The 22,882-nt window shown below is 35.6% G+C and overlaps 1 protein-coding gene and 1 pseudogene across 5 annotated transcripts in view; one reads left to right on the top strand and one right to left on the bottom strand.

Annotated features, from left to right (window-relative positions):
• Rapgef2 (Rap guanine nucleotide exchange factor 2) overlaps positions 1-22,882 on the bottom strand; it is a 252,152-nt gene that overhangs the window by 215,459 nt on the left and 13,811 nt on the right. The gene's annotated exons all lie outside the window — the stretch shown is intronic.
• Positions 10,528-21,997, top strand: LOC144257298 (heterogeneous nuclear ribonucleoprotein M pseudogene; annotated as a pseudogene).

Here is a 22,882-nt window from a genome sequence, read left to right as displayed (position 1 = left end):
TTGGTTCAAACGGTCTCAGAGAACCATTTTATGTTCCAGGGAGGCAAGCAAAGAAAGATACGGTGTGAGATGACAGTGCATTTCCTAGTCCTTTCAACCATCCAAACTCAAAATGTAAATGCAAAATTCTCTTCTCTTCATAATTTAAAATAAAAAAAAATTCCCAAGTTGAAATTCTACTTCTTCATATAAATCCACTTTCCAAATGTTAAATCAATTAACCCACTACAAGGGAGACCATTCTTATTGATACAGTAGAATTTATTTACTCAAACCAAAGAGATTTGAACAAAGTGAAATTTTTACAAGGTTTGACCTACATGCTAAGGTATGAATTACTCTTACCTCTTCCACACCTGCCTAAATTTCAAAAGCTGAAAGAGAGAAAACTGTATTCAGTAGGGCACTAAAAACTATACCCAAGGGGCTGAGTTTGTGGCTCAGCAGTAGACCACTCGCCCAGCACGTGTGAGGTGCTGGGTTTGATCCTCAGCCCCACATAAAAAAAATAAAAATAAAAACAAATAAAAATAAAGGTATTATATCCAACTACAACTAAAAAATAAAATAAAAATAAAAACTATACCCAAACTAATTGTATCAGTATTTATAACTCTAGCTAGATAACTTGAAGACAGTAAAATATGAAACCTAGACTTTTTAGCAAAAAGGGAATTATTCTGCATCAATGTGTTCAGATTTTTGTGAATAAATACCCATTTTATATGTGCATGTATGTGTGAATATATAGATATATCTCTATCCTTTGGAGATCACAGCCCATTTCAGCAGTATAGAGGTGGAATACAACAAATACCAATAAAATTTCTAAGAATATATCTCTTATTCAAATACCTCCCAAGAGAAAGCTGTGGCTGATGTATCAGGCCACATTATGTGGTAAAATTAAACCATATTCATTAACATTATCCTAATTAGTAATTCAGTCTCTCCTAAAGTCAATTACACCATCAAAATGGTAAGCAAATTAATAAATCTATATGTGGGCACATTTACCCTACTTGAGAAAAAAATTTAAGAACTGTAGTACATTAGTTGAATGCTAACTACAAATGAACAATTTCTTAATTCATTAAATCAGTCTATCAGGATGAAGAGGTTTTTCTTTTGTTTTTTGTTTTTATGAATTACAGTTATTCTTTGTGCTTACATCTAATGAGTTGCCAGTCTTTTTAAATTCAGTACAATGCAGGAATTTCAGAAATGTGAACTGCCTTGCCCAAATCTCTGTGCTTTATTTGCATTTACTTTTCACAAATTTGCTCTTTTGCATAACACCTAAAAGGTATGTTCTTTGTTCTTTTTCACAAAGGAAATGCAAAGCAACCCCAGTATTTAGAAATGCTACCAAGGAAAGTATCATATATTGTTTCCCCAAAATTCATATTTCTTTGAAGTCCTAAACCCCAATACGATGGTACTTGGAATAGCAATTAGAGTCAGATGGGGTTATGAGGGAGAGATGATGGTGGAACTGTTGTCCCACAGAGACTCAGGAGAACTAGATCTCATGTTCTTCCTCATTCCCCTCACTTGCAGAAGAAAAGCTATGCACACTCACATCAAGGAAGTAGAGCCAGGATACCAGCCCTTACCAGAAAATGAAGTGGCCAGAAGAACCTTGACCCTGGACTGTCCAGCCACCAGAACTATGAGAAAATAAATTTCTCTAGTTAAACCATTCAGTCTATGGCATTTTGTAATAGCAATCCAAACAAAATAATATAGGAAGCTTCTTAATCCATGCAAATTCCAAAATAGCATTAAACATAAGCATCCCAAACTCTTCTAGTTCTAACACTGAACTGATAATTAACTCCAGGATCTATACTTCCTGACACTTTAATCAAACCTGATCTTCCTGAAGTCTTCTCCAATAATTAGCATTCCTAACTGTCCAGGGACTCTGAAATGGTCCTTAACTTATCTTTCTTTCACACCATACTTGTCTGCTCTACCTTCACAGTATATCCAAAGCCAACCATTTCTCCCTTCTAACATCTTTTACTGCAAGGGGCTGAATGTACCAGCCCTGACTGATCTCCCCATTGTTACTCCCTCCATTTACTACATGCTCTTAACCCAACTTCAATGATCACATCCTGGGGCTGGGGATGTGGCTCAAGTGGTAGCGCGCTCGCCTGGCATGCGTGCGACCCGGGTTCGATCCTCAGTACCACATACAAACAAATGTTGTGTCCGCCGAAAACTAAAAAATAAATATTAAAATTCTCTCTCTCTCTCTCTCTCTTTAAAAAAAAAAAAAAAATGATCACATCCTGCCAATGGCTCCCCGACACACTCAGAGTAAAAGCCAAAGTACATACAAAATTGGGCCTCCCCTGCTGACCTTATGAGGTCAATGCCTTCCATTTGTCAGTAGCCCTGAAGCTTCCATTCCTCTCCAGGAAAGATGCCACCTAGAAACCCTCATCCTCGATGCTCTCTTTTCTGTTAACCACAAAGCTGGCCCCCTTGCTTCATTCAATCCTTCTCCAAATACTACTTCATTACAAGTGAACCTTTCCAAATGTGGCATTAGCTTAATTTGTTTCTATAATATCTAACATCTGACGTGCTACACATTTCTTTGTTTAGTGTGGCTCCCCTCACTAGATTATAAACTCCATGTTCTATAGTAAGGGCTTTTGTTATTGTTCACATCCATATCCTTAATCCCTAAAACACTACATGGCACACAAGAGACCTTTGATAAACACTTGTCGAAATAATTTATAAAAATTCAAAGGAGTAGTGAATATTTATTGATATCATCTAAGGCACAAATATTTCTGCAGTGACACTGATTGTAAAAGAAAAAAAAAACAGCAGAGCATGGTGTAATCCATGCTCTGAAATCCCAGCTACTAACAGCTATGTAGAGGACACTGAGGCAAGAGGATTCCAAGTTCAACAGTCTGTCTAATTTAGTGAGACACTGTCTCAAAATAAAATCAAAAAGTACTTAGTATTAGAGTGCTTACCAGGCATGGGTAAGGTCCTAGATTCAATCCCCAGTAACAAAAAGAAAAAATAAAGAAATAAAAACATCTGCTTCAATACTAAAGGTTCCTAACCCTCTACGTATTTTTTCTATAGGACTTCATGCATGCTAAGTACTAACTATACCACTGAGCTACACTCCAGCCCCTTTGAGGCTCTCTATATGCAGCCTTGTCCTTGTGTTTGCATTAGATCTTTCACTGTATTTTCAGCAAAATTACATCACACAGGGAATATTTCAACAATAAGAAAATACCTTTTGGGCTGGGGTTGTAGCTCAGTGGTAGAGTGCTCGCCTCAAATGTGGAAGGCACTGGGTTCCATCCTCAGCACCACATAAAAATAAAATAAAGGTATTGTGTCCATCTACAACTAACAAAAATAAAAAAGAAAATACCTTCTGGAACATATCAACAAAAACTATGGTGGGAACTGAAAAAAATGTAAATTTTAACAGTTCTTAGAACACAATCCACAGACCTTCAATATTATATAAATAAAACTAGCATTAAAATATACAGGTTTGTATTTCATCAACCATTAGAATAAGTAACGGTTCTGCTACAATTAAAAAATATTTTGCAGAACTCTGACACATTTGGCATTCAACCTAATAAAAGACTTACATACAGAATATTTAGCAATTCTCACTACCTTGAGGGGAAAAAAAAAAAAACATTTTTTAAATGCTAAAGGTGATGAGTATCTTGAATTAGATCCTGAAGAGACTATAGATATTTGCAGGAAAACATAAAAAACAAATAAGGTGGACTGGGGTTGTGATTCAGTGGTAGAGCGCTTGCCTAGCATGTGTGAGGCACTGGGTTCAATTCTCAGCACCGCATATAAATAAATGAATAAAATAAAGGTCCATCAACAACTAAAAAAAAGTTAAAAAGAAAAAAAAGAGAGATACAAATGGGAAATAAGTCTATAAAAACATTCTTCCCACTAATATTTGTGTGGTGGGGGATTAAATACAAAGGCCTTGAACATGTTTAAGCACCAGCTCTGCCACAAAACTATACCCCCAATCCTGCTAATTGTGAATCACTGAGGAAATGAAAACATGGACATGAGTGTTTATAACAACATTATTCATAAAAGTCAAAATGTAGAAACTACACAAATGTCCATCAACTATTGATCAGATGAACAAAATGGAATATTTGTTCCAAAAAGGATGAACCCCTGATACATACTACAAAATGGATAAGTACTGAAAACATGCTAAATGAAACGAAGTTGGTCACAAAAGACCACATATTATATGATTCTATTTACAAGCAATGTCCACAAAAGGAAAATCCACAGACAGAAAGTTAGACGGTTGCATATAATAGGAGGATGGAAGACTTGGGGTAACAGGGAAAGGGAACAAGAATTGTCCCAAAATTGACAATGGTAATGGCTGCATATATCTGTGAATATGCTAAAAAAAAAAAACACTAATTACATACTTTTAAATAGGTGAACTTTTTATGTGAACTGCAGCACAATAAAGCTGCTTTTTAAAAGTACACAGATATCATTATGCACCTATGAGATAGCTTAAAAAATAAAACTGACAGATTCAAATGTTGACTAGGATACAAAAAACTGGAACTTTCATACATAATTGGTAGAAATACAACACAGAAACTTTGGGAAAGTGTTTGCCAGTTTCTCTAAAAGTTAAATGTGCGTGTACCCTTTATTCCAGCAACATCATACATGCATCTTTATCAAGAAAAATAAAAGCATATGTCATATAAAGGCTTACACATGAATGCTTAAAAGTTCCAAGTTCCATTCATTGTCAAAAACTAGAAGATACAATTCAAATCTCCATCAACTAGGGCTGGGGATACAACTCAGTTGGTAGAGTGCTTGCCTCACATGCACAAGGCCCTGGGTTCAATCGTCAGCACCACAAAAAAAAAAAAAGAATCAAATCTCCATCAACTAGAGAATGAATAAACAAATTTTAGTACATCCTTATAATGAAATACTACTCAGCAATAAAAAGGAAAAAAAACACTGATACATAACAATAGCATGGCTGACTCTCAAAAGATATACATACACTTAGTGAAAAAGAATCACACAAAAGAAGACTATGTGATCATCTTAAGGCAAACCATAGAAGAAATCAGATCAATGGTTGCCAGATGCAAGGCTGGATAGAAAGCATTAACAAAAAGGTATATGGGAACTTTTCAAGGTGATGAAAAATGTCATTATTTTGATTACGGTGGTGGTGGTGGTGGTGGTGGTAGTGATGTTTACATGACTCTTCACAGGTTAAAACTCATAGACCTTTTATACTCAAAAAAGGTTAAAGGGGCTGGGGACTTGGCTCAGTGGTAGAATGCTTACCTAGGACGTGCAAAGCGCTGAATTCAATAACGGGCATCACAAAAAAATATATATTTTTTTGTTTGTTTTGTTTTTTAATCTTTTTTTTTTTATGCCTCTGCTTTTATTTATTTTTATGTGGTGCTAAGGATCAAACCCAGGGCCTCCCACACACTAGGCAAGTACTCTACCGCTGAGCCACAACCCCAGCCCCAAAAATGTTTTTTAATAGAAAAAGGTTAAATCTTCCCATATAGAAATCATTTCTGAGTTTTGCAAAACACCGCATTCAAATTCATTGGAACTTTATAAAGAAAAAAGGGAATGCTCACTTCAGTAGCACATATATTAACAATGAAACAATACAGAAGATCCATGGCACGCAAATTCATGAAGCATTCATATTTAAAAAGAAAGAAAAAAGCGGTGGGGGGGGGGGGCTAATAGGGGGCTGGAGTTCTAGCTCAGTGGTAGAAGGCTTACCTAGCAGCTTACCTAGCATGTGTGAGGTCCTGGGTGCGATCCTCAGCACCACACAAAATAAACAAATAAATAAATAAAAGCATTGTGTTCATCTACTATTAACAAAATATTTTTTAAAAAAATACATGGGCTTGGGATATAGCTCAGCTGGCAGAGTGCTGGCCTCATATGCATAAGGCCCTGGGTTCAATCCCCAGGACCACACACACACAAAAAAAAAAAAGCCCTAATACAATGCTGGTACTACTATAAACTGCTACTCTACACTACATCATAACTATCAAAACTAGAAAGGCAAACATTCTTTGGCCCAACAGAAATTTACCAGGTCACATTGGAAGGATATTCATTGCAGTACTGTGAGTACTCAGTAATGGTTAAACATACACACATGTTCTTAAAAAAGGGAGCTCTTCACATACTAGGTTCGATCCTCAGCACCACATTAAAAAAAGGTCTTCAAATTATATCTTATGTTAAACTATCAAGGAGTAGGTGTGTAGATATACATAGATATAACTTGAGGGTACTAAAATATATTTTGTATGGATCTGTATGTGAATCTCATTTTTTCTTTTTCTTTTTTTAAGTTGCCAATGGACCTTTTAATTTATTTGTTTGTTTGTTTGTGGTGCTGAGGATGAAGCCCATAGCCTCACACATGCCAGGCAAATGCTCTACCACTGAGTCACCACCCCAGCCCTGTGAATTTCATTTTTATAGGTATACTATAATTACATACAATAGTAGGAATCACTATGCAACAATCATATATGCACCTAATATAATTCCCAGAGTAACCTGGCAAAATTTTTCTCCCATTCTGTAGGCTCTCTTTTCACATTCTTGTTTCCACTGCTGTGCAGAACCTTTTTAACTTGAGGATATCCCACTTAACTGATTATTGGTTTTATTTCTTGAGCTTTGGGGGTCTTACTAAGGAAGTCAGTGCCAGCACCAATATGGTGAAACATTAATATTAACCCTATTTTCCTTCTAGCAGTTATAGTATTTCTGGTCCAATTCCTGGTTATTTGATCCACTTTGAGTTGATTTTTGTATAGGGATCGAGGTTCATTCTTCTACGTATGGATATCCATTTTCCCCAGCACCATTTGTTAAAAAGGCTATCTTTTCCCCAATGTTTGTTTTTGGCATCCTTGTCAAGGATCAAATGATTACGTCTATGTAGATATGTCTCTGTTTTCTATTGGTTTTCATGTCTGTTTTTATGCCAATACCATACTGTTTTTGTAGCTCTATAGTATAATTTGAGATCAAGTATTACAATGTCTCTAGCATGGCTCTTATTATTCAAGAGTTGCTTTGGTGATTCTGGGTCATTTGTTCTTCCATATGAATTTTAGAACTATTTTTTCTAGCTCTATGTAGAATGTCATTGGTATTTTGATGAGCAGTATATTAAATATGTAGATTCCTTTTGGTAATATGGCCATTTTGATAATATTAATTCTGCCTCTCCAAGAACATAGTAGGTCATTCCAACTTTTCAGGTCTTCTTCGTCTCTCTTCGGTGTTCTATAATTTTCCCTGTAGACACGTCTTTCACCTTCTTATATTTTGTCCAGAGTTTTTTGTTTTTGTTTTTTTGTGGTTTGTTTGTTTCCTTTTGAAGTTCTTGAGAACAGAATTATTTCCCTGATTTCTTTCTCAGTGGACTGATTATTGGAATAGAGAAAAGCTATTGATTTTTGTATGTCAATAATATGTCCTGCTTCTTTGCTGAATTTGTACATTACCTCAAGAAGTATTCTGGTGGAGTTTTTTGGGTCTACTGAGTATAGAATCATTGTACAAGAATATTTTTTAAATCCTTGTAAGAATAAACAAGCACCTAACATCACACTATCATTAGGAGACTAGAAATTACACAGGTATGGCACAGAGGAAAAGTAAGACTCTTTACCACATACTTTAAAAATATTTTTTTAGTGTATAAACCATGCAAAAAAAACTATAATATTTAAAACATTAATTTAAAAAACCATATAGTTTAGGTACAAGTTATAATCATTTTTGAACACTGAAAACATTCCAGAAACAGAAAACATGATCATGTACACTTACAACGCAAGTTAACTTTCAATTACCAGAAGAAAATGAGTAATTCAGTAGGAGACTATGTACTTAACCTTTCTTTATGACCCGGCACCCCACAAAAATAGAAGAAAATAAGGAGTATAAGAAATAGAGAACAAAGAATGGTTTGGAAGGAAAAGTTATAATTAAAAAAAAAAAAAAAAACCTCAGATAAAAAAGCCCAAGAACTTATACACCTTTAAAAAACCTTTCTGTCTTGGGAGTGTTGTGTTTTCCTAGCCCTAAGTTAACAATGGCATTTTCTATGTCGTAGAAGAGCCAGAGAAACAAATAGGATTTCTTGCCACAGACAAAATCACACATCCTCTCCAAAGAAGGACTCAAAGACATCATTTAAACACTGATACACATCCATCACATCCAAAACCTTTGGGTGGATTATTTTAGGATTCCAGAATCACTCAGAACTCCTTGAGATCTCATAATTCCAAAATGTAGGAAGTTAGTTTTTGTCTTTCACTCTGTAGTTGACTTTAAGTTATAATCATAAAATGAAGTTAGAGCTACGTAACTGCAGATAAATAGTATTTCTGTGGAAGATTCAAGTTTATAAAAAGTTCTTGGTATAACTTTATGTTTTTTAATTTTGGTCAAATTCTAGTCCGACTAGTGCCTCTGAATAGTGGGGTCACATGACAAACCTTGCTACATACAAGTGAAGCCATTATCCTCATGGCAACAGTCAGAAAATGCTAGGCATGCTTTACCCTCCTACTGGCTAGGCTGCACCCATGCAAATCAGGATCCTGGTTGCTACATACAGTCCCCATATGACTCCAAACTTTTCCCCTGGCTTTTTCAGTAAGCACTTAAAACCAAGGATCCCAGTTATGTCCCTACACAGTCTTAGGTGTTAACAAAGTGGATCTGTGCTTCACAAGGAATGGAAATGAGAGGTAGCCAGTTCTGTTTCTGACAAACCAGCAGATGTCTGGTTGTGCTGACTGTGCCTCTGCTGAGAAAAACTGTAAATCTTCCAAGTACAGAACAACCCGAAACGTATCAAACATAAAAAAGGCTATTTAGAAAGTACAGTTAAAAATAATAACTTACAGTTATTGACAGTAATCTATTTGCTAATAGGGATTTAATTTAAAAGTAGACCAGGACTGTGGTGCACACCTATGATCCCAGTGACTCAGGAGGCTGAGGCAGGAAGATTCCAAGTCTGAGGCTAGACTGGAGGACTTAGTTAGACCCTGCTTCAAAATTTAAACAAATATAAAGGATTAGGGATGTAACTCAGTGGTAGAATTCCCAAGGGTTCAATCTCCAGTATCACCAAAAAAATAATACTAATAGTAGACCAGGAACTGGGGGTGCAACTCAGTGGTAGAGCACTTGCCTAGTATGAATGGGGCCCCAAATTCAATCCCTTGCACTGGAAAATAAAAATAAAAATACTAACGCCATTGTTTTAAATTTTTTTTATTTTAACAAAATTAGGCTTAGTACCTGAAGCTTATCTCCAAAGTAAAAGTCACCTAACAGAGTATTTCCAATAAAGGAAAATGACCTAAGCAAATCAAAACTTATTTTTTTAAGTATTTTTTAGTTGTTGATGTACCTTTATTTTTTATTTATTTGTATGTGGTGCTGAGGATGGAACCCAGTGCCTCACACATCGTAGGCAAGCGCTCTGCCACTGAGCCACAACTCCAGCCCCTCAAAACTTATTTTGAAAAATCCTCATTAACAATAATTATAGATATTTATACCAATCTTATTATAAATGAAGTAGAGTGAAAAGAATAGGAAATCTGAAAGACAGTTATGTGTACTTAAGCAAATGGTAATTTACAAATAGCTCACTCTGATTTATCAGGTCTAAGAACTAAATAAAATGAATTATAGGAAAACATGTAGTCAACTTTCTAGCACATAATGGACACTTAGTAAAAGTCAACTGCTCTTCCACATCTTTCCTCAGCTATTCTTTCTGAGCCATGTTATCCCTAAATATAAAATGAAGAAGGGACAACACACTCAAGGCATTATATATCATTAACTAAAAGCAACCTAAAATAGCTAATGTGGCACTTTCAGAAGGACTACATCATAAAAGTACCTCTTCAATAAAATCAGAAGTATAAAGATTCATTTATTGCCATACCTTTCAGTAGTGAAAATTTATAATATTGAAACAATTCAAATACCTTTTCAGATTCTTCAGAACAAAATCATGAGATTTCTATCCCAACTTCTTACTCCTATCAGACATTTTCTGCACTCTACCTATATGCCTAAGCTCACAAATCAGCATTCAAATTTAAATACAAAATAATGACAAATTTCAATAGTCAAAAGAAAATGGTAACCAGTCATATCATGCAATTCCAAATCTTTTATTCTAAAAACACGACTTCTAATAAACACACTTAGAATAGAACACATATGCATGTTACACATATGGAAAGACTTTGCTACTTTCGAAAGTAAAGCACTTTGGGTTCAGTTTCTTCACCAAATAAAACAATCAAACTATTTGGGATACAGGGTTGAACAGTGATTCTCTGAAGTCTGAAAATGCTTCACAAAGAAAAGTTCTTAACAAAACTCAACATGAAGCCTGTGCTTCTAAAATGCTCCAGGTAAGTATTAACCTAGACAATCAAATAATAGAATAATTTAAAAACATGGTTATACACATGCCAAAAACAGTCATTCTTCTATAAATGCTACCAACCAAATGTTAAAAGGATCCTAGCCTATCATCTTTATAAATTATTCACAATTTCTACTGGCACTAATACAACATGTCAGGATAGTAAGGCCTTCCACTTATGTAGACTTTTTTGCTTGCAAAAATACTTTCTTATATATTATGCTCATTGAAGCTCACAACTACCCCGAGAAGTAGGTACAGCAAACAGCAGTATGTACCATTTTGCAAATGAAAAAACTAAAACCCCATGAAAACTGCCAAGATCAAAAAGAGAATACAAGGTAGTTCAAAAGTCTCTCTTCCAGCTACTCTTTCCCACTATAATTAAGCCCCAAAATGAATATTAAAGTGAAACTGATGCAAAAGAGAAACCAAGGCATTATTAATCTTGCTTTTTTCTTCCCATTGTCCTAGCAGTGAATATACTTAGTTATATTTATTGATCTCCTAATTTAAGGAAGGCTGTAGACAGATGAAATAAAAAGATCAGAATCTAATTAAAGTAAATACATGCATTAGAACCTAAGGCAACAAACTCAAGTCTAGTACATATTAATTAATAATGCCTAGAATTCAGGTTCTGTGACTTACCCAAGTCATGGTGACTAAGTAGAATTTAAATCACTATCACCTAACTGGACAACTCTAAGAATCAATTTTGATTCTGCCTTAAGATAATTATAAGCCTGAATAATGTTACATTCAAACAATAAAAATAGGGGTTAGGGCTGCAGGTATAACTCTGGCATACAGCACTAGCCCAGCATGCACAAGGATCTGGGTTTGAAACCGAGCACTGCAAATAATCACCATCTTCATCTTAAATTTTTAAAACTGTAGCAAATTGTGTTGGACCCCACCCATACTGCCTATTCTATATTAAGAATCTCTAAAGCACAACTTATACACTTAAATATTTATGGAATGCTAAAATATTAAAAGACGTCCTGGAGACCCAAAGTCAATAACACAGTTTCACCTTGGGAAAAAACGTGCAGTTTAAAAGAGGAGGCAGATGTGTATACATACCTAAGAATTATGAAATTATTACTAAGGGATAAATGATTCTTAAAGAGACCTGCAATCTTAAATCAGTAAGAATCCCATAAGAAAATTCAACCTCTAAGCCAAGTGACCAGAAGAAGCTTCAGGTGGGAAGAAACCTTTATACTAGTCCTTAAATAACAACCAGGATAGGTGTCTGGGAGGGACAACAGCATTAAATGAAGAATTACTAGTATAAGTAAAGGGGAGGACATCAGAAGGTGCTTGGGGAGCACTGATAAAGACCAAAGAGTGGTGGTAGCACTTATATATGAAGAAAAGACCTTTAAAGGAAAATAAACAGATTTTTTTTTCTCTCCCAAACTCCACTTACCTCTTTACAGAATCAATTCAAACAGAGCAGCAATTTACCCAGAAGATAATGCAAGATTATTATTCTTTGTGGTTACAAGTATGATTCTTGACAATTATCATCTACACGAATGGGTTGGGCCTGATGATGAGAAATAAGATTTTGCCTCTTAAAATACCATCCTAAAAAGGTCCACAACAGTACTTTTATTCTTGCAGCTTTCATCTTATAATCAACTGAGAAAAGGAAATGGAAATTAGGACTAGCCTAAAAACAGAGGGGAAGAACGATAAGTGTAGGTTCCTGTAAACTTTTTAATAAATTCATTTTCACAATAAGGGAAGGGGAAACGTTTACCTAATAAGTTGAAAAGACAACTAAAAATTCTTACAACTTTCTAAACCAGATGATAGGAACAGATCAGGCTTTTTTTTTCTTTTTAATTCTCAACAGAAGATACAGTGACATTTTATAATCAAAATCTTCAACCTATTTCATATATAAAGAATACTGTCGTTATTTATTACTTATAAAGTGATAATACTATAACTTTAACGTGATGTCACTTTATATCACTATGAAGATACATATTTAATGGACAGACTCCAAGTTATGGAGGTGAGCTCTTTCTTCTTATTTCTCCTAAAAACTTTCACCCAGTTTAATGAGAATGATAGATTACTTTACATCAATTTTCAAAGATTTATAGGATAGGACAGGCATTTTTTTTCTCTACCCCCATGCTATTTGTATTTTGTTTCAACCAATTTGAAGGTAGGTATTGTTCTCCTGAAAATTGGTTCAATGTTTAGCATTTACTCCCTTCCTAAAAAATAAATAAATAAATAATAAAAAATCACGAATGGAAATGCATAAAATGCTATATTATGTGAGAAGTAAAGTTTAAATTAGTTTTCAATCCCTTCCAGAAGACTACATTAATTAACTTTGGTTTCATAAATAACTGCAGTGATATATGAAAATATAAAAATTGATTATCCTCCTGAAAGGATAAGTAGCTTAAAAAAAAGCAGACATGAAGAACATTTCCACTTGCAAATGCCAGGTTTTGATAAACTGCAGCAAATTCCTCATTAGCATTTTCTATAAAGGTACACTTAACTCACATTGCTGGCAAGACACTGCTGCCAAATTCTATCAGTGTCTCTTCTGAACAGTGATGAAAACAAATTCTCAACTAAATAATTTGACATCTAACCTCAAAAATCCTGCTGGAATATTAATTTTTGACATACATTGATACAATTAATTGCCATAGACATACAAATTATAATGACAACTCCATGGCATACTACAAAGAGATCCGATTATAAACCCATGCACATTTGTGTTTGGATACAAGATAGAGAATTGTTAACAACATAATAAAAAGTAAACAATTTATCTCTGTATGTTATTTCAAGGTTTAGATAATATGACTATAATCATTTTAAAGATAACGTAGAGATAAAATGCCTGTTTACAAACTAAATAGAAATGAGGGGATCTGAGTACAACACAATGTTGATTTACTGAGCAGAGCACCTACCTAGCATATGCCAGGTACTGGGGCCTGGAATACCAGATGGGAAAAGATACTGTATCAAGAATATTTAAGAAGTTTCATAAAACTATGTTAATAATGCTATTTGTAGAGTAAAATTTCTTTTCTCCCCAGTGTATTTGCAAATATCACCAAGAGAAATTTGGTGCAGTTACTAAAATTCCTAGTCCTTCCTTAGCTATATTTAGGAAGAAAAAAATAACTAAGACAAGAGAGCTTTGTTTTTGCTGTTTTTAAATAACAGTGAAACTAAGCTGGGACAAGTCCCCTCCTATTCATTCCGCTTTGTGTAAAGATACCTCTTCAGCACAAGATTACAGGCTTATAATTACAGCCAATATTAGATTCTTGTGCCCTGAAATCAACTGAAGTTCTCATCTGGAACTCAAGAGACAATGGGGGAGGGGACAAACTAGCCCCACACCCCCCAAAAAATGCAGGGATGGGGAATGAAAAAGAATCCATACAGGCTTCAAACTCCCCTTTGACTTCTGACAAAGGAAATTTCCTCATTTACTTTATCCTCGCTTTCTACAACCAATGTAAACTTACTTTAGGACATGATGTTTATCATACTTGTAATGTTAAATATAGTAATAGTAATACATGCTGCATTTGCATCACAACTGTCATTCAAAATCACACACACAAAAAAAGGAAACAAAATACAAAGTCATTAACTTCATGACATCATTCCTATGCCACTGCTGGTCCCTCTCTCTTCCTCCCACATTTGTCTGTTATCAATTTAAACAGGTGTGGACCTGTTTCCATCTCACAGTGGATGACTAGTCCAAGGCACCCAGTCTAGCAGAAGGGCACTCCTCAAGAACTACAAGCCTCTTCTGAACTCTCCATCTTTCTCATTCATCTGACCACTACTACCTCAGTTATCTGCCAGCACTATCCTGACTTCCACTACCTGGACTCCAACTCCTGCAGGGATTCCCCACTACACACCAGACAGCCCAGAAACTCTTAAACTTTTGAAGATTAAACTTTTGAGCCTGTCAGCCAACCAGAAGGAAGAGAAACACAAATTTCTGTAACCACCAGAGTTGACCTCGAGATACTTTTTATAGAATATATGCAAAGTATGAAGAAACTGACTTTCAGAATAACAAGAGAAATATCTAATTATCTGCTGCATCACACTATCAAATATTAGCAATCTTGCTAAGACAGAGAAAATTTACCTACCAAGCAGGCAACTTTCTTACATACTGAGTTTAAGTGTTTTCTGAAGTTTTCACTATCCCTGCTAAAAATGAAAAACTAAAATTATTTATTTATGAAGCATCAAAGAAGTATGAAACTAAAATGATGGATAAATAGAATTTAAGATCAGTCTTTTTATTTCCTATACTATTGAATATATCACCTTAATCAGCTAAGAGTATCTTTTTTATTTTATATAATTTTTTTGTTTTAATTAGTTATACATGACAGAATACATTTATGCACTTTGATATGTCATACATAGATGGAGTATAATTTCTCATTTTTCTCATAGTACCTGTTGTAGAATCACCTTGGTCATGCAGTCATACATATATACATAAAGTAATAACGTCTGTTTCATTTTACTATACTTCCCACCCCCACATCCCCTCCTCTCTCCTTCACTCCCCTCTACCTTATTTAAGGTAACTCTGTTCTTCTCTAGTCCCCCCACACCCACCTTCCTCGCCTGCCTTATTGTGAATTAGCATCTGCATATTACAGAAAACATTTGACCTTTGGTTTTTGGGGATTGGCTTATTTCATTTAGCATAATATTCTCCAACTCCAGCCATTTACATGCAAATGCCATAATTTCATTCTTTTTTAAAGCTTCTTTATCCATTCATCTACTAAAGGACCCCTAGGTTGATTCCATAGTTTACCTATTGTGAACAGAGCTGTATAAACACTGCTGTGGCTGCATCACTGTAATATGCTGATTTTAAGTCCTTTGGGTATAAAAGGAAAAGTGGGTACTTGGGTCAAACGGTGGTTCCATTCTGAGTTTTCTGAGAAGTCTCCACACTGCTCTCCATAGTGGTTGTACCAATTTGCAGTCCCACCAGCAATGTGTGAATGTATCTTTTTCCCCCACAGTGTGTGTGTATGTGTGTGTGTGCGTGTGTGTGTGTGTGTGTGTGTGTGTGTGTATGTTTGTTTGTTTTTGGTACCAGGGATTGAAATCAGGGGTACTCAACCACTGAGCCACATCCCCAGCCCTATTGTGTATTTTACTTAGAGACAGGGTCTCACTGAGATGCTTAGCACCTCCTTATTGCTGAGGCTGGCTTTGAACTTGCAATCCTCCACTCTCAGACTTGAAGGCAGTAGGATTACAGGCATACACCACGGCACCCAGCCACAGTGTTTATTTTTAAGGCAACAAATTTGTTTTCTGCGGAACCAAAAAAAAAAAAATTTTTTTTCTCAAGTTATTGTGCCTTAAGGTAAACAAGGAATGAAATGTGACGGCTATCAAAAAATGAATATACAACATGAGGACTTTACCACAAAGAAATGCTCCTAAAATTTTCATGAGTAACAGACTACCAACTGCAATCCCTTGGCACTGCTTGGCAATGCATACCTATAGCAGGAGAATCACAAATTCAAGGCCAGCCTCAGCACCTTAGTGAGACCCTCTGGAATTTAGCTAGACCCTGTCTCAAAACAAAAAGGACTAGGGATGTAGTTCAGTAGCCAAGCACCCCTTTGGGTTCAATCCCCAGTACAAAAAAAAAAAAAGCAACTTTTTTTCAAGAGTTGAAGTAACTTACTGCCATTTCCTAAAAATCATTTTTACGCACAAATAAAACCTGAGTTAGAATAATTATTAATTATTAATTAATGAGTGAGAAAGAAAAATATTGTCAGGATGTTTTCATGTTTTGAGCAATTTCACATCCAGACCCCGACCCATCTTCAGTCTCTTACATTTTCTAAACTTCATAAAGCACATCATTCAAGAAAGTTAACTATTTAGTCAAATCGTTCCAAACTACATTATAAATAACTCCAAAAGAATTCTGTGGTTATCAAATACATATCTGAGAAAATACATACACTTAAATAATTAATCATCAAGATGAAAACAAATTTTTTTGTTCATGATACTGCTGTAGTAACAGAATCAGCCCCCCAAAATTATAAAATATACTTTCATAATGAGGTTTGGCCCACTCCCCTTGCTATCAAATATCAGGAAGGAACTTTACACTTCTCTGTGGTGTGACTGGACACAACACTAAACAATCCCACACCCACACCCCACCAAAGGTATTAGCATTTTAACAGAGAAGCATCAAAGAGTGCAAATGCTCCTGTCAAAGCTGTGCAGGCTCTGCAGGGCCAGCTCGCTCAGTCAGCTCCTCACCTCAGGCTCTGTGGTATGAAAGCAGCCACAGACTGTAAAACGTGAGTGTAGCCATATTCTCATAAAACTTTACATACAAAAACAAGGCTGCTAGATTTGGTCCAAGGGCCACAGTTTGCTCACCCTTGATCTAGGGATTAAATCTTCAGTTTGCTGGATCCATCTTTGTGACACAGAAAAATTCACTACCCTGGATTTTTATTTCCTTTACTCTGGAGCCCAAACTAGACTGGGAATTTTCAAACATATTTTTTTTAATGTAAAAATGTCTCCTTTTTCTAACAAAAGTGAAGTGTGGTGGCTAGGACTCCAAGTTTCTAGGCCTCCCAGAGGACCCTGAAGCACCTCCAGGTCCTTCAAATCTGTGAAAACCACCAGCCCACTGATTTCTGAGATTCTACTTGGCATCAAAAATGGAGATGTACTCAGTGGTTAAAATCCCCTGGGTTCAATACCCAGTACCAAAAAAAAACAAAAAAATGTAGAAGACAATGAAGTAAACTAAATAAGTTTGATTACAGCTTGTTTTTCTACACTTTTATGTGTACATCAATGAGATTTCATTGGAGCATATTAATCTATTCTGACAGGACCCCTTAATTTAATATATTTGCAGATAAATCATTCAACAATTAAAATTGATCTTATATATTAAAAAAGCACCAAGACTAGGTAGGCTCTACTTAGAACAATTAATTGATAAACTGGGTCTAGATATAAGAATTGAATTGGATTTCATAAGTTAGGTATATTATTTATTTAAATTATTCTTCATGATAATCAAAATCTCAAAATAATAATTTTTAAAGCCCCACATAAAATAATAAACATCACAGGAGTTCAGAGGAAGAATTCACACACTATGTGAAGTACCAGTGAAAATATCACATAAATGACAGTTTCAAAATACCAGCACCAAAGTGATTAATCTTATAGGGAGCCAAACTGCCTATCAAATATGAATAACTTTGTTCCAGAAAATTTCTTATTTCTATAAAGAAGCACTTGTTGCAGAAATTGAACCAAAAATTACTGCTCCTTTTCAGTTTTTATTCAATATCCTATTAATATGGAAATATATAATTACTTTTTTCCTTGTATCCGTCAACTTTCAAAAGCAAGATCAAATCATTAAACATTTAACATTTCCAATTTTGTACTAAGAGGTATGCCAAGCACTGAGTTTAAAGATGAACAGTAAGTTCTAGCCCAATAAATTTAGTTTAGTGAGGCTAACTGACATAACTCAAGTTAATCCATTTTAAATGAAACAAAGATAGTAACTTAAGACTCAGATTCAAGCATGCTATACTCCCACCAAAACAAATACTTTGTGAAAATAGCAAATTTAAAGATACCAAATAACCCCTACTCTTCAAAGTAACATTTCTAGCAATTAGCTTCTGATGGCAAATTATTGACCCCACCATGCAACATTAGGAGCAGTTTATCTATTAAATCTTTGAATATTATCAGAAAGAAAAAACATAAAACATATTAATTACTTTAAGACAGGGCAAAGTACATACTTAAAGTTTTAGTATCAAAGCTAGTATGAATTCAACAAAGTACAGAACTCTATTTAAACAGCTTTCTTTTACACATATACTTTATATACAAATGTATACTTGCCTGTAAAAAGTATTGATTCAGCTTTGGGAAGGAAAAATAAATTAAGATCCTAGTATCTCAGAAAACTGACAAAGCATTACTACAGGCAGAAGTATCAGTACACTAGAAAAAAATGAAGTAACATGTTTATAATTTTTTAAATAGAGTAAATCTGAAACAAAAGGAATAATTTAGAAAATGCTATAAGCCTGTATTTTTAAATTTTAAATCAACAGGTGAGGCATTTACAATAGTTACCACAGAAATCATATTTAAGTTATATCAACATTTTAGAAATATTTATACATAATGCTCACCCACTAGTATTTGTATCCCTATTTTTAAAAAAGAGAGAGACTGAGGTTCAGAAAATTAATAATCATACACCTAAGTCAACCAAGAAGTTGAACACATGATTCCATAATGTAGTTACATCAATGTAGCTCTATCCACTAAGACTTTCAAAGTCTCCTGAGAATCACTGCATAACCTATTGCAATCATCTATATTCTGTGCGAAGTAATTGGACAAAATACTATCAGCTCACATTATACATTAATCTTAATCTCTTAATTTCCTGTATTTCTGCACTATAGAGGCTTAAAAGCAAAATACTCAATTTCCAACCTTTTTCGCTGCCAGGAGTGGACCTCTGGCAAATAACAAATACCTAGACAAGGGCTTTCTTGCAAAATAAGACAAACCTCTGACCATGAAAAAGATTTCCAACACCCCTTTGTTCCCTGCTTGGTGGAGTAACCACAATCTTGTGTCTTTGAAGACTAACCTTACTTACCAAGTACAAGTTCCATTCTCAATGACATCTTTAAGCCTGTGCACCAACCCCACTCTACACTGCCTTCCTTTAGATTCTTAATAAGACCCTAGTTAAGCCTCTATAGAGCAATTTTAGTAAGTTGCATAATAATGCAACCCGAATAAAATCTATGCCATAAATCAAGTCTATCTAACCAACTTATATTGTTAAGTCACTGTGGTGAATTAATCATAATATACTAATAATGAAACATTATCTTAGTAATAAGATATTGAAATTATTGAAAAGTACTAAGAAAAGGGGCAAATATTATTAAACACTCCATGCCAGAGACTATGCTAAGTACTTTAATATAACTTAATGTAGTTAATCTTCACAACAAGATTAGTAAACATTACCATATCCACCCGTGGTAAAATTCTCATCAATCTTTGATCAAACAGAATAATATGGTAAAACAAAGTCAACCACTTATTTTAAGATTATCACCTCCTTATTTTTATAACAATAAAATAAAGAATATTGAATTTACACTTATTTTAACATGCTTCCTTTGGAAAAACAAATATGTAGCAAATCAACATCAGTGCCCCACTGTATTATGAAATTTTTACAATCTATGAAGTCTAAAAAGCCTTGAATCCTAAACTAAGATTAAGTTACCTGCCCACAGCCACAAGGATAGTGCACTGAACTCCAAAGTCATAACCACCAAGTTATATGAAAGAAATACACTAAATAAACCCAAAACAGGGTTGCGGGGCTCGAAGGGACGGCAGAGGTGACAGCAACAGAGTCCAAAATGGAAGTAGAGAGCGGCATCAGGGCTCCAGCACAACAGGTGAAGAACGACCTACTCAGAAGGAGATGAGAAAGGAGAGAAACACAGAAAGAGGCGGCAATGGCTTTCAGTCATATGCCAACCCAACTAAAAGATACAGAACCTTCATCACAAACATACCTTTTGATGTGAAATGGCAGTCACTTAAAGACCTGGTTAAAGAAAAAGGGATGTGCTGTTGTTGAATTCAAGATGCAAGAGAGTATGAAAAAAGCTACTGAAGTTCTAAACAAGCATAGTCTGAGCAGAAGACCACTGAATGTTAAAGAAGATCCTGATGGTGAACACGCTAGGAGAGCAATGCAAAATGTGATGGCTACAACTGTAGGGATGGGTTTGGGACAAGTGGCCCAGAAATGATTAATACCCCACTCAGTAGCCTAAATAATCCTAACATCCCAAATGAGATTATCCACTGCATTACAGGATAGAAGACTTGGAAGCACAGTATTTGTAGCAAATCTGGATTATAATGTAAAATTGGCTGGAAGAAACTGAAGGAAATTTTTAGCGGTAGTTCAAGCAGACATTCTGGAGGATAAAGATGTGAAAAGTTGTGGAATAGGCACTGTGACTTTTGAAAAGTCCAAGGAAGCTATGCAAGCTATATTATCTATGTTTAACAGCCAACCGCTATTTGATAGACCACTGCAAGTACAAATGGATGAGAGGTCTTTACCAAAGGGAGACTTTTTCCATCCTGAACATCCACAGCAACTTCCCCATGGACTTGGTGGTATTAGCATGGGGTTAGAGCCAGGAGGGCCAATCACCAAACAAAGACATTGGAATGGAAAACATAGGGTCTGCAGGAATGGAAATGGAAGGCATAGGATTTGTAATAAGTAAAATGGAAGGGACCTTTTGGTGGTCGTGATAGGGAAAACATGTGGCAATTTGGATCTTGGATAAATAAACATGGGCCTAAAAGATGAAATTCTAAGTAATGCACTGGAGAGAACAGATCATTGCAAAGCAGGGAGGAGGTAGAAGAAGAGACAACATCCTTAGGATTCACCGCATTGAGAGGTGCAGGCCTAAGCCAGGCATGGATCAAGTGGGCACCACGATCAAGTGCATGGGGCCTGGTCATGGACCGCATGGGCTCCATCATCGAGTGTACGACAACATGGCCTGCAGCATGGAGCTCATTGGCTCTGAGGTCGAGTGACCGTGTGGGCCACACAATTGAACACACGGGCTCTGGTGTAGAGCATACAGGCCCTGCCAGTAAGCACATGGGCCTGAGCATGTAGTGCGTGGGACTGGTAGGCATGCGGGCCAGCCTGAATCACAAGGCCACAGGCCTGGAGCAAATGGATGCCAACAGCCTGGAGTGAATGGGCCAGGTATGGGCCCAGCCCTGGGCACTAGCACTAAGCGCATGGACCTAGCCATGGGTGGTGGCAATGGTAGCAACTTTGACAGCCCACTGAGATGGAACGTGGCAACTTTGACAGAGCTGGAAGCCACAGAGCTGGAAGCCACGCTCCTGGGGTGGCCAGAAAGGCCTACTGGATATTTGTGAGAAATCCCCCATGCTGATTTTACATGGAAGATGCTAAAGGACAAATTCAACAAAAGTGGCCATGTGCTGTACGCCGACATCAAGATGAAGAATGGGAAGTCCAAGGTGTGCAGTGTGGTTAAGTTTGAATCACTAGAGGTGGCTAAGAGAGCCCATCAGATGAATGTCATGAAGCTGAGTGGCCAAGAGATTGATGTTCGAATCAATAAGCAGTTGCCTTTTTTTTTTCAGTTGTCAATGGATGCCTCACACATGCTAAGCAAGCACTCTACTACTGAGCCACCATACCAGCCCAGCAGGTGCCTTTTTTAAACATTAATACCAGACCTCTGAATTTGTATTTTTTCTTGTTAACCATTTTCATTTGTTGGCTGGATGTATAAACATGTTTTAAAAAATGTAGTTGCTTTTTGGAGTAATTTGAATTACTTTTTAAATGACTGAGGTTTCCATTTGTCTGTTTGCATTGAAACTGCAATGTGCACAATTTTTTTTTTGTAGTTGTACATCTTGTTAACATTGAATATGACTTTGGTAATAAATACCAGTTCCTGAAAGTGAAAATAAAAATTTTTAAAAAAAAAACTATTCTATGAACACCACAAAAATTAAGGATTAATTTATAATTATATATTCCAGAATATATAAAGTGGGAACAAGGACTTTTAAAGTGAAATGGTTTTACCATGCTGCCTGCCACAGAGTTTTCTGTAACTGGGTGACATAGATTTAAAAATGGAATCAAGATAGGAATTCCCAACCATTGCAACATAAGTCTTAGATGATGACTAGGTTTGGAAGTTCACATTTAGGAATAAAGAACTTTGGGGTCTCTAAGTACATTGTATATGTGTAAAAAATGTTTATGGCAGACAGGAAATGTTTGCCCTTAAAGTTTGCTCTCCTTAATTTTTTCCAGCTCCACAAGAAAAGAAGGTGGTGGTAATCAGAAATGAATGATTAGAAACAATTTGAAATGCTATAAATTCTTCCTTACTACCTCACTTCTTGGCACTTAGGACATGTATTTCAAATTTTTCTAACTCCTCAGTTTTTGATACTCATTTCTATTTGATTGGAAATACATAAACTTGATTAAGCAGTTTCTCAATAACTCAAAATCAATCATCAAATATTTTTCACAATTTGATCAAGCATTCCCTAATAGAGTGTCTCTAAAAGAAAAAGTTGTGTAAC

This window comes from Urocitellus parryii, chromosome 10, assembly GCF_045843805.1.
Source record: "Urocitellus parryii isolate mUroPar1 chromosome 10, mUroPar1.hap1, whole genome shotgun sequence".
NCBI classification, from domain to species: domain Eukaryota; kingdom Metazoa; phylum Chordata; class Mammalia; order Rodentia; family Sciuridae; genus Urocitellus; species Urocitellus parryii.
This window is presented reverse-complemented; position numbering and strand designations above follow the sequence as displayed.